The sequence below is a fragment of the Saccopteryx leptura genome, chromosome 3 (genome assembly GCF_036850995.1).
Source record: "Saccopteryx leptura isolate mSacLep1 chromosome 3, mSacLep1_pri_phased_curated, whole genome shotgun sequence".
Lineage (NCBI taxonomy): Eukaryota > Metazoa > Chordata > Mammalia > Chiroptera > Emballonuridae > Saccopteryx > Saccopteryx leptura.
In genome coordinates, this window is record NC_089505.1 from 301,066,052 (window position 1) to 301,080,152 (window position 14,101).

Here is a 14,101-nt window from a genome sequence, read left to right on the forward strand (position 1 = left end):
CACAGTTTCTCCCATGGAATGGGGTGATTTTAGCATCAGTAAGGTGGTGGTGGGTTGATATGACGTGGCAAAATTTCATTGGCTGACAGATTTCTCAAAATGCTCCTGTGCTGTTTCTTTTGACCGTCATGGATGTGGGCGGTTTTGGCCAAAGTCCCTGGACCTGGTTCCTCATGTGACCTACCCCATTGCCAACTGATCTCACAGTTAGGGCTTGGTAACACAGCTTACGGAAACCCACCATGTTCAAAGTAAACACTGCTTCTGTAGTCCAGGTCAGAGCATTCTACTTTTCCCTCCTATGAAGCTCTAAGGATCCACATTTCACTCCTGTCTCAGTGACCTTGGGAAGTCTGGTCATGGCATATAACAAGTGTCTACACCATGTCCACAATTCTGTAAAGCTCATGATCCAGCACAGTTAACTCTTTGAGGAGCCACACATGATGAAGATGACCCATTGTATGGCCAGTAACCACGGCCACCGTCACAACCGCCTGAACTGTGCAGGTTCGCATTTGATTCGAACAGACAGTAATGGAACAACGGAGCCAAGAACTGGTGGGCCATTAGCTTTAATCCTAGCTTGCACCCAGCGGGCAAGAAATACACACACTGGGAAAACACTTTCCTTTCCATTCAGGGCTCCCAAAGCTACTGACTTATTCTAGTTTCCTAGAATCAAAGGTTTCTACCTCACCAGCCTTATTCACCTCTGTTCCCCATCTCCTTCTCTCTGCACAAACTGGCTTCTCCTTCTGCACTCCCCCATCTTGGCTGCTTCTCCTCTCCTCCACGTGGCCTTTCTCTGCTCTCCTCCAGCATGGGCTCCTCTGCCCCATTTTATAATGCAGAAATCAAAACCTTTAATCCAATATACAAACAAGGAAGTTTCTGATACAAAGTCATTTATCTGAGGCATAATTGGATTCCTCATGAGAGCGCACCACCCCAAGGGTGTGGGGAAAAGCCTAGTTTTGAAAAGATCTTAGTATTAAAAGGGTGGTAAAGGCTTAGTTTTAAGACTAAACCTTAGGCTATAATGACCCTGCCAGTTTACAGCCTGTCCCCCACACCCAATGCAAACTATAAGTGAGCAAACATATTGTTGGCCAGATAAATTATATTATGCTCACTTTGTTAAAGATGGCACTGCCCACGTGGAAGCCCATCTCCCAGGTGATATTAGTTGCCCTTCTTGCTTGGAATGGGCGTGATTATATTAATGTGTGTTGGGGGCGGGCTGTGGGCAGGCAGGATCCTTGTAGCCTGGGGCTTGGTTTTGGGACTAAGCCTTTCCCACCCTTTTTGATGTAGGGTGGGGCACTCTCATGAGGAATCCCATTATGCCTCAGATAAGTGACTTTTTATCAGAGACTTCCTTGTTTGTATATTGGATTAAAGTTTTGGTTTCTACACTATAATGAGGGGCAGACCAGGAGTTTGCTCACTCTCAGTTCCTGAGATTAGTATTAGAGAGGAGAGCAGAGTAAGGCCACATGGAGGAGGCCAGGAGAAGCAGCCAAGATGGCTGAGTGTTGAAGAAGAAGCCAGTTTGTGCAGAGAGGAGATGGGGAACAGAGGTGAATGAGACTGGTGAGGTTAGAAACTTTTGATTCTAGAAAACTCAGATAAGTCAGTAGCTTTGTGAGCACTGAATGAGTGGGTTTTAGAGCCCAGTGTGTGTTTTTACTTGCCCACAGGGTGCAAGCTAGGATTAAAGGTAATGGCCCACCAGTTCTTGGCTCCTGTTTGACAGATAAAATATGTTATGCTCACTTTGTGCTGCCCACATAGAAACTCGTTGCTCAGTGTTGGTCAAATAAGTTTGTAAATATGATGTATATGTTTGCTTGCTTATAGTTTGCATTGGGTGTGGGGGTGTAAAGCCAGGAGGCAGGGTCAGGGCCACCATCAGAGCAGCCTGGCCCATGCAGGTTCGCATTGGATTCGGACAGTCGGCAAAGAAACAGCGGAGCCAAAAGCTGATGGGCCATAGTCTTTAATTCTAGCTTGCACCCGGCGGGCAAGTAAAAATACACACTGGGCTCCAAAACCCAGTCACATTCAGTGCTCACAAAGCTACTGACTTATCCAAGTTTCCTAGAATCAAAGGTTTCTAGCTCACCAGCCTTATTCTCTTCAGTTCCCCATCTCCTTCCTTATCCCAGATACAAACTCTACACAAACTGGCATCTCACTCAGCACTCCGCCATCTTGGCTGCTTCTCCTGGCCACATGGCCTCTTTCTGCTCTCCTTTCTGCTCTCTCCTCTAATGATGATCTCAGGAAACAAGAGAGCAAGCTCCTGTTCTACCCCTATTTTATAGTGTAGATTCAAAACCCTTAATCCAATATACAAAATAGGGAAGTCTCTAATACAAAGTAACTTTCTGAGGCATGATTGGATTGTACCACCCCACATCAAAAAGGGTAGGAAAGGCTTAATCCCAAAACCAAGCCCCAGGCTACAAGGATTCTGCCTGCCTTTAGCCCACCCCAACACACATTAATATCACCTGGGCGACGGCCTCCTTGTGTTATCTTTAACAAAGTGAGCATAATACATTTTATCTGCCCAACAGGGGGACAAGCTGTAAGCAGGCTGAGACATTGTGGCCTGAGGCTTAGTTCTAAGACTAAGCCTTTTTCACCCTTTTTGATGTGGGGTAGTGCACTCTCATGAGGAATCCCATTATGCCTCAGATAAGTGACTTTGTATCAGAGACTTCCTTGTTTGTATATTGGATTAAAGGTTTTGATTTCTGCACTATAAAGTGGGGCAGACCTGGAGCTTGCTCTCTCTCTTGGTTCCTGAGATTAGCATTACAGGAGAGAGCAGGGAGGAGAGCAGAGTAAGGCCATGTGAAGGAGAAGAGAGGCAGCCAAGATGGAGGAATGCTGAAGAAGCCAGTTAGTGCAGAGTTTGTGCAGAGGGAAGGAGATGGGGAACAGAGGTGAATAAGGTTGATGAGGTAGAAACCTTCCATTCTAGGAAACTCAGATAAGTCGGTAGCTTTGGGAGCCCTGAATGGAAAGGGAAGTGTTTTCTCACTGTGTGTATTTCTTGCCCGCTGGGTGCAAGCTAGGATTAAAGCTAATGGCCCACCAGTTCCTTGGCTCCATTGTTTCATTACCGTTTGTCCGAATCTAATGAGAACCTGCATGTGCCAGGTAGCTGTGATGGTGGCCGCAGCTACTGGCTTTACATTTGGCGTAGTTGGCAGGATTCGATAGATAGGTATGGGGCCACCACCCTTGAGGGGTGGGGTATTCTGGCTCCCCATGCCTGTCCTTTTAGGGACTGTGGGCTGGGTGTTTTTTACTCAAGAGGAAACCAGGAGTTCTGTGTGAGAAGCTGCCCAAGGTTGAAAGCTTCAGTATGATTTGCAAATAGAACAGCAGAAAAGGCTGGAATTGGTGTGAGAACTGGAGAAGGAATCACAGGTTCGTGAGTTGCCAATTGCCCTGGGCATTGTGGAGAGCCAACAGCAGTAGGAGGCAGGGGCTGAAGCTGGAGCTGAAGCTGCAAGGCCTGTAGACCAGAAGGCAGCAGAGGCCCAGGTCTTGAGTCCGGCAGCGGGAGCTGGTGTTTCCAGTTCCTCTTTGGAGGATGAGGAGAATCGGGCTGGTGTTGCAATCTGTAGTTTCCAGAAAATGAGAGCCCAGCTGGAAGGAGTACCTGCTATGCCCCTGGTAGGTCTGCGATTTTGGGACATAGGGGTGAATGCCATCATGCTCTCCGGAGCAGAGAAGGAAATGCTGACTGCCATTGTCACATACTCCTCTTTGGGACAGTGTAAGACCTGCCAGGATGGCAGGAATGGGGAGGTGGCTAAGGCCCCATGTGCATGGACTAATTTTCTGAACTACGACTGGAGTGGGCACCGGCTCCTTTGCTGGATGGACTTACGGATTTTGGACAATGTGAAATACCCTGATGGGGGTGGGGAGTGGCTTTGCTGGAAGCACACCCCTGCCCTGGGAAGCTTTTCCCATGGCTAGAAAGAAGGCCGAGGACATTTTGTGCTTTTGGCAAAGTGCTCAGAGACTAGTGAAATGTACCTTTGTAATTGTTGAAATTGTATAATTTGTCATGTTGTTGTAATTTGTGTAATGTGCCTAATTCCTTGCACAGAGATGCTGGTGGTATAGATTGTGGGTAGTAAAGTGAGCATAGGGGTGGATTGTTGAGCAGATAAAATATATTATGCTCACTTTGTTAAAGATGGTGTTGCCTACATGGAAGACCATCTCCCAGGTGATGATATTAGTTGCCCTTATGCTTGGAATGGGTGTAATTATATTAATGTGTGTTGAGGTGGGCTGTGGGCAGGCAGGATCCTTGTAGCCTGGGGCTTGGTTTTAGGACTAAGCCTTTCCCACCCTTTTTGATGTGGGGTGGAGTTTGTATCAGAGACTTCCCTATTTTGTATATTGGATTAAAGGTTTTGATTTCTGCACTATAAAGTGGGGCAGACCGGGAGCTTGCTCTCTTGGTTCCTGAGATTAGCATTAGAGGAAAGAGCAGAGAGGAGAGCAGAGAGAGGCCACGTGGAGGAGGCCAGAAGAAGCAGCCAAGATGGTGGAGTGTTGAAGAAGAAGCCAGTTTGTGCAGAGTTTGTGCAGAGAGAAAGAGATGGGGAACAGAGGTGAATAAGGCTGGTAAGCTAGAAATTTTTGACTCTAGGAAACTTGGATAAGTCAGTAGCTTTGTGAGCATTGAATGAGTGGGTTTTGGAGCCCAGTGTGTGTTTCTACTTGCCTGCTGGCTCCATTTTTTCATTACCGTCTGTCTGAATCTAATGTGAACCTGCATGGGCAAGATGGCTGTGATGGTGGCCACGGCTACTCGCTTTACAGCTCCATTGTTTCATTACCGTCTGTCTGAATCTAATGAGAACCTGCATGTGAATGCCCATGATGGTGGCTCCTGGCCATTCACATATATATTATATTTACAAACTTATTTGACCAACACCCATCCTTCATCATTAATGCTGTCACTGCAGCTCAGGTTGAGCTTCTGCAGCTCGGCCAGGGGATCTGTCTATACTACCAATGCCAGGGAACCAATATCCTCCGTCACTGGGAAACAGCAGCCCAGCTGCTCTCAGCACTTGAAGGGACATTGGAAGCTTTAGTGTTTTCAAAAGCAGCTTCCAGTTGCCACTAACACACTTAAGAAAGGCTATTTTCAGAGCTGAGTGGTGAACGGATTCAGTGAGGCCAGTAAGTCTCACTTTCCAAAATAGAGCACAGTTGTTGATTAGTAATGATGTTACTGCTTTGTAAGTTTCAGGAGAGTTGTCCTTCTTATTGTTGGAGGATAAATCCAATTCTTGATGACTTGAATAAAGGTATGACCTGGGTCAGTGCTCCCACCTTGTCTGCTGTTACTGAGCACTAGTTAAGGTCCAGGACTGCCTGGTGTTTCAGTGGGGCTGGCTGAACTGGTGAGTCTTCCAAACCTCCACCCACTTCTTGCTGCAAAAGTCTAGTTTCCTTGTGTCTGACAGGTATCTAAAAGCGGCATCTGGTAATGTGACACTCTTTTTAGTCTCTGAACAATATACTGTGTAGACTCTCACCTATGTTTCTGTTAATGGAAAGATCAAGTATTTGAAGATTTTGGAGCACAGGTAGCAACTGACCCACAAACATCCCATCTTCGGATGTGAAGGCACATTCCATCACCTCAAGGTTTGTATCTTGCTTGCTTCTGGAAACTTCCAGAGGATCAGAAGCAAGTTTCCCCCATTTTACCATTCCAGGACAAAGTCAGCTCTTCAAGTTCTGGCATGGTGTTAAGTGCCTCTCCCAGGGCGCCAGCAATATCACAAGGAGTAAGTCTGCAGCTAACCAGCCTCAGGATTTTTAACTAGCTGACAAGATGTGTTTGCTGGGAGAGTGAATGGAGGTTTCCAACCATGAAATTAACTCCAGGAAATAGCCAGTTTTTCCAAGTCTTGGGGATAAGGCAGCAAAGCAACCACTTCCTTCCCGTTTGCAGCTATTAACCTGTAGATATTCAGATCCAAGCGCTTGTTACAGCCTTCCTGCCCACATCTGCAGGATCTGCTCATATTTATCCATCCTGCATCCCAGTTCTACTTCTGAAGTGAGAGGTTTTGCTCTGTTCCTGACACAGGTGCTCAACACTGAACACTCCAGTGACCCTTTTCTTACAAATAAGCTGTGGCTTTTCTTTCATGGTCTGAAGTGAATTTTTCAGCATGGTGTTGTGTTCCTGGATGAAGAAGTAACTTTGCATTTAAGAGGAGAATCTTTGGTGAATGCAACGGCTGGGAAAGGGTGGGGTAGGGAGAAAGCACAGGTAATTAAACCAAACAGGTGAAGAAGGGGAAGCACTGCAATATCTTCTCTTATTCAGCAGGTGACACTTTTATTTTGTTGATGGTTTCTTTTCTGTGCAGAAGCTCATTAGTTTGATATAGTCTCACTTGTTTATTTTTCCTTTTCTAGCTCTTGTCTTTGGAGTCAGTGCCAAACATTTATTGCCAAGATCAATGTCAAGAAGCTTACCACCTATGTTTTCTTCTAGGTGTTTTAGAATGGAAGGTCTTATGTTCAAGTTTTTAATTTATTTTGAGTTAATTTATGTAAGATAGTAATCTAATTTCACATAGTAATTATTTTACATGTGGCCGTCCAGTTTTCCCAATACCATTTATTGAAAAGACAGTCCACTCCCCGTTGTGTATTCCATCTGTGCCTACAAAATTGTAAATTACTTGACCATACATGCATGGTTTTAATTCTAGGTTCTTTATTCTGTTCCCTTGATCTATATGTTGGTTTTTATGCCAATATCACACTGTTTTGACCACTACAGCTTTATAATATAGTTTGATATCAGGGCACATGATCCCTCCAATTTTATTCTTCTCTCTCAAGATTGCTCAGGCTATTTCAGTTCTTTTGTAGTTTCATACAAATTTTAGGATTTTTTATTCTGTTTCTCTGAAAAAATGCCATTGCAATCTTGGTAGAAATTATGTTAAATCTGTAAATTTTTTTATGTTGTGTAAACATTTTAGCAATATTAATTCTTTTCAAATTTTTTTTAATTTATTCATTTTTAGAGAGAGGAGAGAGAGACAGAGAGAGAGAAGGGGGAGGAGCTGGAAGCATCAACTCCCATATGTGTCTTGACCAGGCAAGCCCAGGGTTTCTTTCTTTTTTTTTTTTTTTTTTTAAGCCCAGGGTTTTGAACCAGTGACCTCAGCATTTCCAGGTCGACATTATTTTATCCACTGTGCTACCACAGGTCAGGTTAGCAATATTAATTCTTGCAACACGAGAGCATATATTATCTTTCCACTTATTTGTATCTTCTTCAATTCCTTTCAACAATGTCTTACAGTTTTCAGTGTTCAGGTATTTAACCTCCTTGGTTAAATTTACTCCCAGGTATTTGATTCTTTTTGGTTCAATTGTAAATGTGGATTAAAAAATTTTTTTTTTCTGCTAGTTTGTTGTTTGTACATTTAAATGCAACAGACTTTTGTATATTGATTTTGTGTCTTGCAACTTTAATGTATTCATTTATTATTTTGTTGGTCAAATAAGTTTGTAAATATGATGTATATGTTTGCTCGCTTTGGGTGTGGGGAACAGGCTGTAAGCTGACGAAGTCATTATAGCCTAAGGCCTAGTTTTAAGACAAAGCCTTTCCCTCCCTTCTAATACTAAGGTCTTCTCAAAACTAAGGGTTTCCCCACACCCTTGACTGTTGCATGATATGAGGTGGTGCACTCTTATGAGGAATCCCATTTATGCCTCAGATAAGTAGCTTTGTATCAGAGACTTTCTTATTTGTATTTGGCATAAAGGCTTTAATTTTCTACACTATAAAATGAAGCAGACTGGGGGCTCTCACTCTCTCTCGGTTCCTGCTATCAGCATTGCAGAGGCCTCCCTGATCCCTTGCCCTCCATGAGAAAAGCATGTTTTCTGTTTTTCCCTTGGCTTTTCTTGGCTTGCCTGTCTTGGTGAAACACCAATAAACAGAGTGATCCACCATCCTCTGATTCCGCCATTTCTCTATTGTCTGCCCGAATTCAATGAGAACCTGCATGTGAATGGCCATGATGGTGGCCCCTGGCCATACATATTTCTAATAGTTCTTTGAGTGGAACTTTTAGAATTTTTCAAGTATAAAATCATGTTGTCCACAAATAGAGATAGTTTTACTTCTTTTCAATATGTATGCCTTTTACTTCTGTTTGCTTAATAATTGCTATCACTAGGACTGCCAATTCTATGTAGAATAAAAGTGGCAAGAGTGGGCATGCTTGTTTTGTTCTTGATCTTAGAAGAGGAAAAGTTCAAGTTTTGTTTTTTGTTTTTGTTTTTGTTTTTACCATTGTGTATGATGTTAGCTATGGGTTTGTCATACATGGCCATTATATGAAGGTACTTTCCTTCTGATTTATTTTATTGAGCATTTTTATCATAAATGGATGTTGTATCTTGTCAAATGCCTTTTCTGCATCCACTGACATGATCATATGATTTTTATTTTTCATTATGTTAATATGATATATCATGTTGATGAATTTGTGGGTGTTAAACCATCCTTGCATCCCTGGAATAAATCCCACTTGATCATGGTGTATATTCTTTTAATGTACTATTGAGTTTGGTTTGCTAATATGTTGTTAAGGATTTCTGCCATTATATTTGTCAGAAATATTCGCCTGTAACTTTTTGTTTCTGTAGTGTCTTGGTCTGGTTAGTACAAGGGTAATGCTGGCATCCTAAAATAAATTTGAAGCATTCTCTCCTCTTCAATTTTTTGGAACAGTTTGAGAAGGATAAATTTTAAATCTTTTTTAAATGTTTGATCTTGGACTTTTGTTCTTCAAGAGGTTTTTGATTACTGATTCAATCTCCTTACTAGTAACTGGTGAATTCAGATCATCTATTTCTTCATGATTCAGTCTTGGGAGGATATATGTTTACAGAAGTATATCCATTTCTCTAGATTGTCCATTTTGTTGGCATATAATTCTTCATAATAGTCTCTTATGATCTTTTAAATTCTTAGGTATTAATTATAACTTGTCTTCTTTCATTTCTGATTTTATTTATTTGTTTCTTCCCCCATTTTTCTTAGTGACTTTAGCTAAAGGTTTGTCAATTGGTTTATCTTTAAGAAGAAAATAAGCCTAGTCCTTAGTTTCATTGATCTTTTCTATTGTCTTTTTAGTCTCTATTTTGTTTATTTCCCCTCTGATCTTTTCTGTTTCCTTCCTTCTTTTTCTGGGTCTTTTAGGCTGTAACAGGGCCCTGCAGGAACCCTCTCTGGGCAGGAAGTGCTGGTGGGCACATCTTTATGCTCCTTACCTCCCTTGCTAGAGCTGGCAGGTGCAGCCCTGCCCCAAGCTCCCCCACAGCCCCACTGAAGCCAGTGGGCACCTGCCATCCGCACAGGAGACACCCTCTAAAAGCGCCTGGTGCTGGTAGCCAGAGGGGCTTGTGTTTTGGGGCCCCACAGGACTGGAACAATCCGAGAGACAATTCTTGGCAGGAGACCACCCCCCAGGGCATGACACAGACAGACTGGAACATACTCCTCAATAAAATGCTTCAGTGAAGTATTTGGTAAACCATTGTTTATATTAACTTGGAAGACAAATTATATATTTAGTTCCCCTGAGTGTCAGAAAACACATTCAGAAAGTTGATGTTAGAAACAAACAAAGAAAAGAAAAACCTTTTTTTTTTTTTTTTTTTTTTTGCTGTTGACTATATTTGAAAAATAACACAAGGGAAAAAAAGCATGATTATAAAAGTGATTTGGCTGATTTTACATGAAAAGGAAATAGGAAAATTTAGGAGACTTGTAGAGTCAGTAAATTTAAATATATTTAATTACGAGAGAAAAGATAAACCCAGCTCACTGAGTCCCGGCAGGTGAGAAGGACACAACCTGGTTGGTAGAAGTACAGATAATCTCTGGAAGCAACATGTTTATTTCCAGGCTAAGACATTTCACTTTCAGATACATTTTCCCTCTCAAATGGTGGCAGCCGTGTTCCTTCAGCCTGGCTTCTGACGAGAACATCTCTGAACAGCAGCAAAGTAACACACAAAAAGTATCTTGCATGGGCAAGAAATTAACCTGGGGTGTTTTAAGTCATAAGAAGTTCATTATCTGAGCATAATTCAGCTCAGAGTTTCTCCAGCCAAGTGTGCATCAGAATTACCTGGAAGATTTGTTAAAACAGATTTGAGGGTGGAGGGAGGGCTCACCTTTTGAGTTTCTGATTTCAGTAGGTCTGGGTGGTTCCCAAGAATCTGCATTTCTAGAAAGTTCCCAGCTAATGCTAACACTGCTGGTCCATTGACCACCCTTTGAGAACCTGATCTAACAAATCCTGACATCTACCAGTATTAACTCTAATATTCTTTTGCAGCCTGTATAACTATGAGCATAAAACAGTTTAAGGACAAGCATAATGAAGGTCACTTTTCTACACAGTAAGTATTCTATCCAGATCCTAAATAATTAGAAAATTGCTTTTCCCATCAATGGGAAGGGGAAATAATCCCATCTGTACTCTACAAAGTAAACAATGTACTGAGTCAGCAGTCAATGCATGTTCAGTGAAAAACAGAATACTTTGGGACCATGCAAGTAGAAAAGCAAGCATTAGCAACTGTATTGGTTAGCATTTAGAGAACAGAGCTACTCTAGTTTGTTAAAGCAAGAATTGAGTTAGTATACAATATTAAATAGCTTATAAAATGTTAAGAAAGGGGAAGAAGCAAATATTTGTAAAAGTGCCATTCAGTTTATTATTTATTGTCTCTTCTCTCTACAAGTAACTTATAATTAATATATATATTTTTTGATTAAATAATGCTAAGAATTCATGATTTTGATTCTTATCATTCTACTTATTGTGCCTCATTATCAGCAAAGAAGCATAGGTTATACTTGGGTATGACCAAAAACTGCTTAGCATGAAATTACTTGACTGATTTTCCCTGATGCTCACTTTACATCTGTGTAGATAATCAGTAAGGTAGGGCTCTACTGGATGTTCTAAGAATTGAGTTTCTCAGAAGCTGAGTTTAGAGATGCTATGGGTGACTTTATAGAAGCAATCAATTTCTGGTTTTAACTGAAGCCATCCTTCAGAGAGCCACCAAAGAAACCTTGCTTTAAAACTGGTGTACTTTTGGCCCTGGCTGATTGGCTCAATAGTAGAGCATTGGCCTGGTGTGTGTAAGTCCTGGGTTTGATTTCTGGCCAGGGCACACAGAAGAAGCACCCATCTGCTTCTCCACCTCCCCTCTCCTTTCTATCCCTCTCTTCCCCTCCTGTAGGCAAGGCTCCATTGGAGCAAAGTTGGCCCGGGTGCTGAGGGATGGCTGCATGACCTCCGTCTCAGGGACTAGAATGACCCCAGTTGCAACAGAGCAACGCCCCAGATGGGTAGAGCATCACTCCCTAGTGGGCTTGCCAGATAGATCCTGGTCAGGTGCATGTGGGAGTCTGTCTTTCTGTCTCCCTGCTTCTCACTTCAGAAAAATTAAAAAACAAACAAACCCCAAACTGGTGTACTTTTGTTAAACTCTACACTTCAAATAAATTAATTCTATTACATATCAATTATACCACTATGATGTTGATTTAAAAAATACAAAAGATTTTGTTTTTCTAGTGACTTTTGAAAATATTAATATGAAACACATACAAAAATCCTGAAAATTAAGTGGAAGTAAGGAACTAATCAAGTACTAGTAAAAGAGATAAACTTTCATCCAACAAATTTGCTTAATGAATTTCTTTCTGTTATAGGATATGAGTCCATGTAGCTTAATTAATTTCTACTTTTTGCAGTTCTTATGTGTTATATGCTACTTCACTTGTAGAAAACAAAGTCAAATTTAAGCTAGTGTTTAGGAACAAAAGAGCTATTTTTATAGCTGGACATATATATTTTTTAAATATTCTAGCAACCTGGTATTTGAAACCTGAATGATTTAGAGGAAAAAAGTTATAAGAAAACCCTGGCTAAGTAGCTCAGTTGGTTAGAGCATTGTTTTGATACAACAACATTGTGGGCTCGATCCCTGCAGGGCACACACAAGCATCCAGCAATGAATGCATAAATAAGTGGAACAACCACAAGATGTTTCACTCTCTCTCTTTCTTCCTTTCTCTCTCTTCCTACAATCAAAAAATACATTTTCAAAAAAGAATGAAACCTTGAGAACATTCTACCAAGTGAATCAAGTTAAGTCAGAAAAAGTTAAGAACTGTAAAATTTCACACACAGGTAGGATATAAGACTGAGACTCATGGACATAGATGAAAGTGAAATCATTACCGGCAAGGGTGCCGGGGGAGGGAAATAAAGGGGAACAATATGTGGTGATGGAAAATGAGCTGACTTTGGGTGACGGGCGCACAACACAATCAACAGTTCAAATGCCATGGAGATGTTCACCTGGAACCAATGTACTCTTACTGATCAATGTCAGCCCGTTAAATGTAATATATAAATTTAAAAAAAGATGAAAGAACATTGTGATTAGGTCCATTTTTAACAGCCCTAGCCCAGTAAATATGAAAAAGCATACTTACCCTGAATCCTCTTTATTTAGGTGAATAAACCTGTTCATTAAAACGTCACGTCCTATCAAGCACTGTTCTGACATATCGGGCCGTATTTTGTGCACATAACACTAGCTCCCTTCTAGTCTCTGTTAATATCGAAAGAGCCAAACGTGGTAATTGTGTGGTAACTATGCAATTAACTCATGTCACCACTGTACCTTTTCATTAGCATCACTAAGAGTAGTATTACCCTCTCAGTGACCTCAGCATAATTGATAACATCTTTAGCAGTTAAAGTGAAAAAAAAATTGAGTGAATTTAGTATTGTGAAGGGTGATAGAGTGACAGCCTTGGAGACAAGAGTCCTTTTAATCTAACACGTGGCACAATCAGTGACAACGGAAGCTTCTCTGCCACCTCATTAGCACAGCTCACCTCTTTTCTCCAAGAGCAGATTTCTTACTTATTCTTTTCTTTTTTTCAGAGGCAAGGAGGCAGAGAGACAAACTCCCACATGTGCCCTGATAGGGATCCACCCAGCAAATCCCTACAGAGCAATGCTCTGCTCATCTGGAGCTGCTGCTCCATTGCTTGACAACCAAGCTATTTTAGCACCTGAGGTGAGGCCATAGAACTATCCTCAGCGCCTGGGGCCAACTTGTTCCAATCAAGCCATGGGTTGCAGAAAGAGAAGAGAGAGAGAGAGAAGGGGGAGGGGTAGAGAAGCAGATGGTCACTTCTCCTGTGTGCCCTGACCAGGAATTGAACCCAGGACTTCCACATGCCAGGCTGATGCTCTACCACTAAGCCCACTGGCCAAGGCCTTTTTACTTATTCTTTTACTTGCTAAGATGACTTGCAAAGTTACCTATTGTGTTCTCAAACTTTTTCCATGAAGGCTAATGGCTGTAAGAGCCCTTCCAATGTCCCTGCTTTATGTGATTTGCCCTGCTCTGGACAGTACTCATGCAAATGAATACACTTGGTATATGTGCTCTTAAAGCACAGCTTTGGGGATCCTATGAGTCCTTAGTTATTAAGTGGCTACTTGGGGTATAAGCAAAAAACTATTATGCATTATATTACTTTTACAGAACAACTATTCTATTCAACGTTGGTCAGGTATTCACTCTTTAGGTTCATATTCTCTCTGAAAACAAAATTAAAAATAGACTATACATTCAGTCGTGTAGCCTTCCTTGAACTATGAAACATCAGAGAAGGCAACCAAAGCTAAAGAGTAGTGGGCATCTTACTGATTGAAAGCATGGGCTTGAAAGTCAGGTTCACCTGGATTTGGGTCCAGGTACCCACATTACTCTTCAATGAGAGCATATAAGAAAGACCAAAGTATTAGAAAATGCTTCCCTGGGGAAATACTCTCTCTATCTGTGACATCAGAGAGAATAAGAGTTATCTAGGCACAAAAAAACCCCAAAAACGTTTAGACAAAGACTAAGAAGCAGGCATGTAAAAAGGCCTATCATGAGATACAGTTCAGCA

The 14,101-nt window shown here is 41.6% G+C and overlaps 1 pseudogene; it reads right to left on the minus strand.

The window, feature by feature from the left end:
• Positions 1-12,699, minus strand: part of LOC136398530 (leucine-rich repeat-containing protein 31-like) — a 66,717-nt pseudogene extending 54,018 nt beyond the window's left edge.
• Between the last annotated feature and the right edge of the window lie 1,402 nt (positions 12,700-14,101).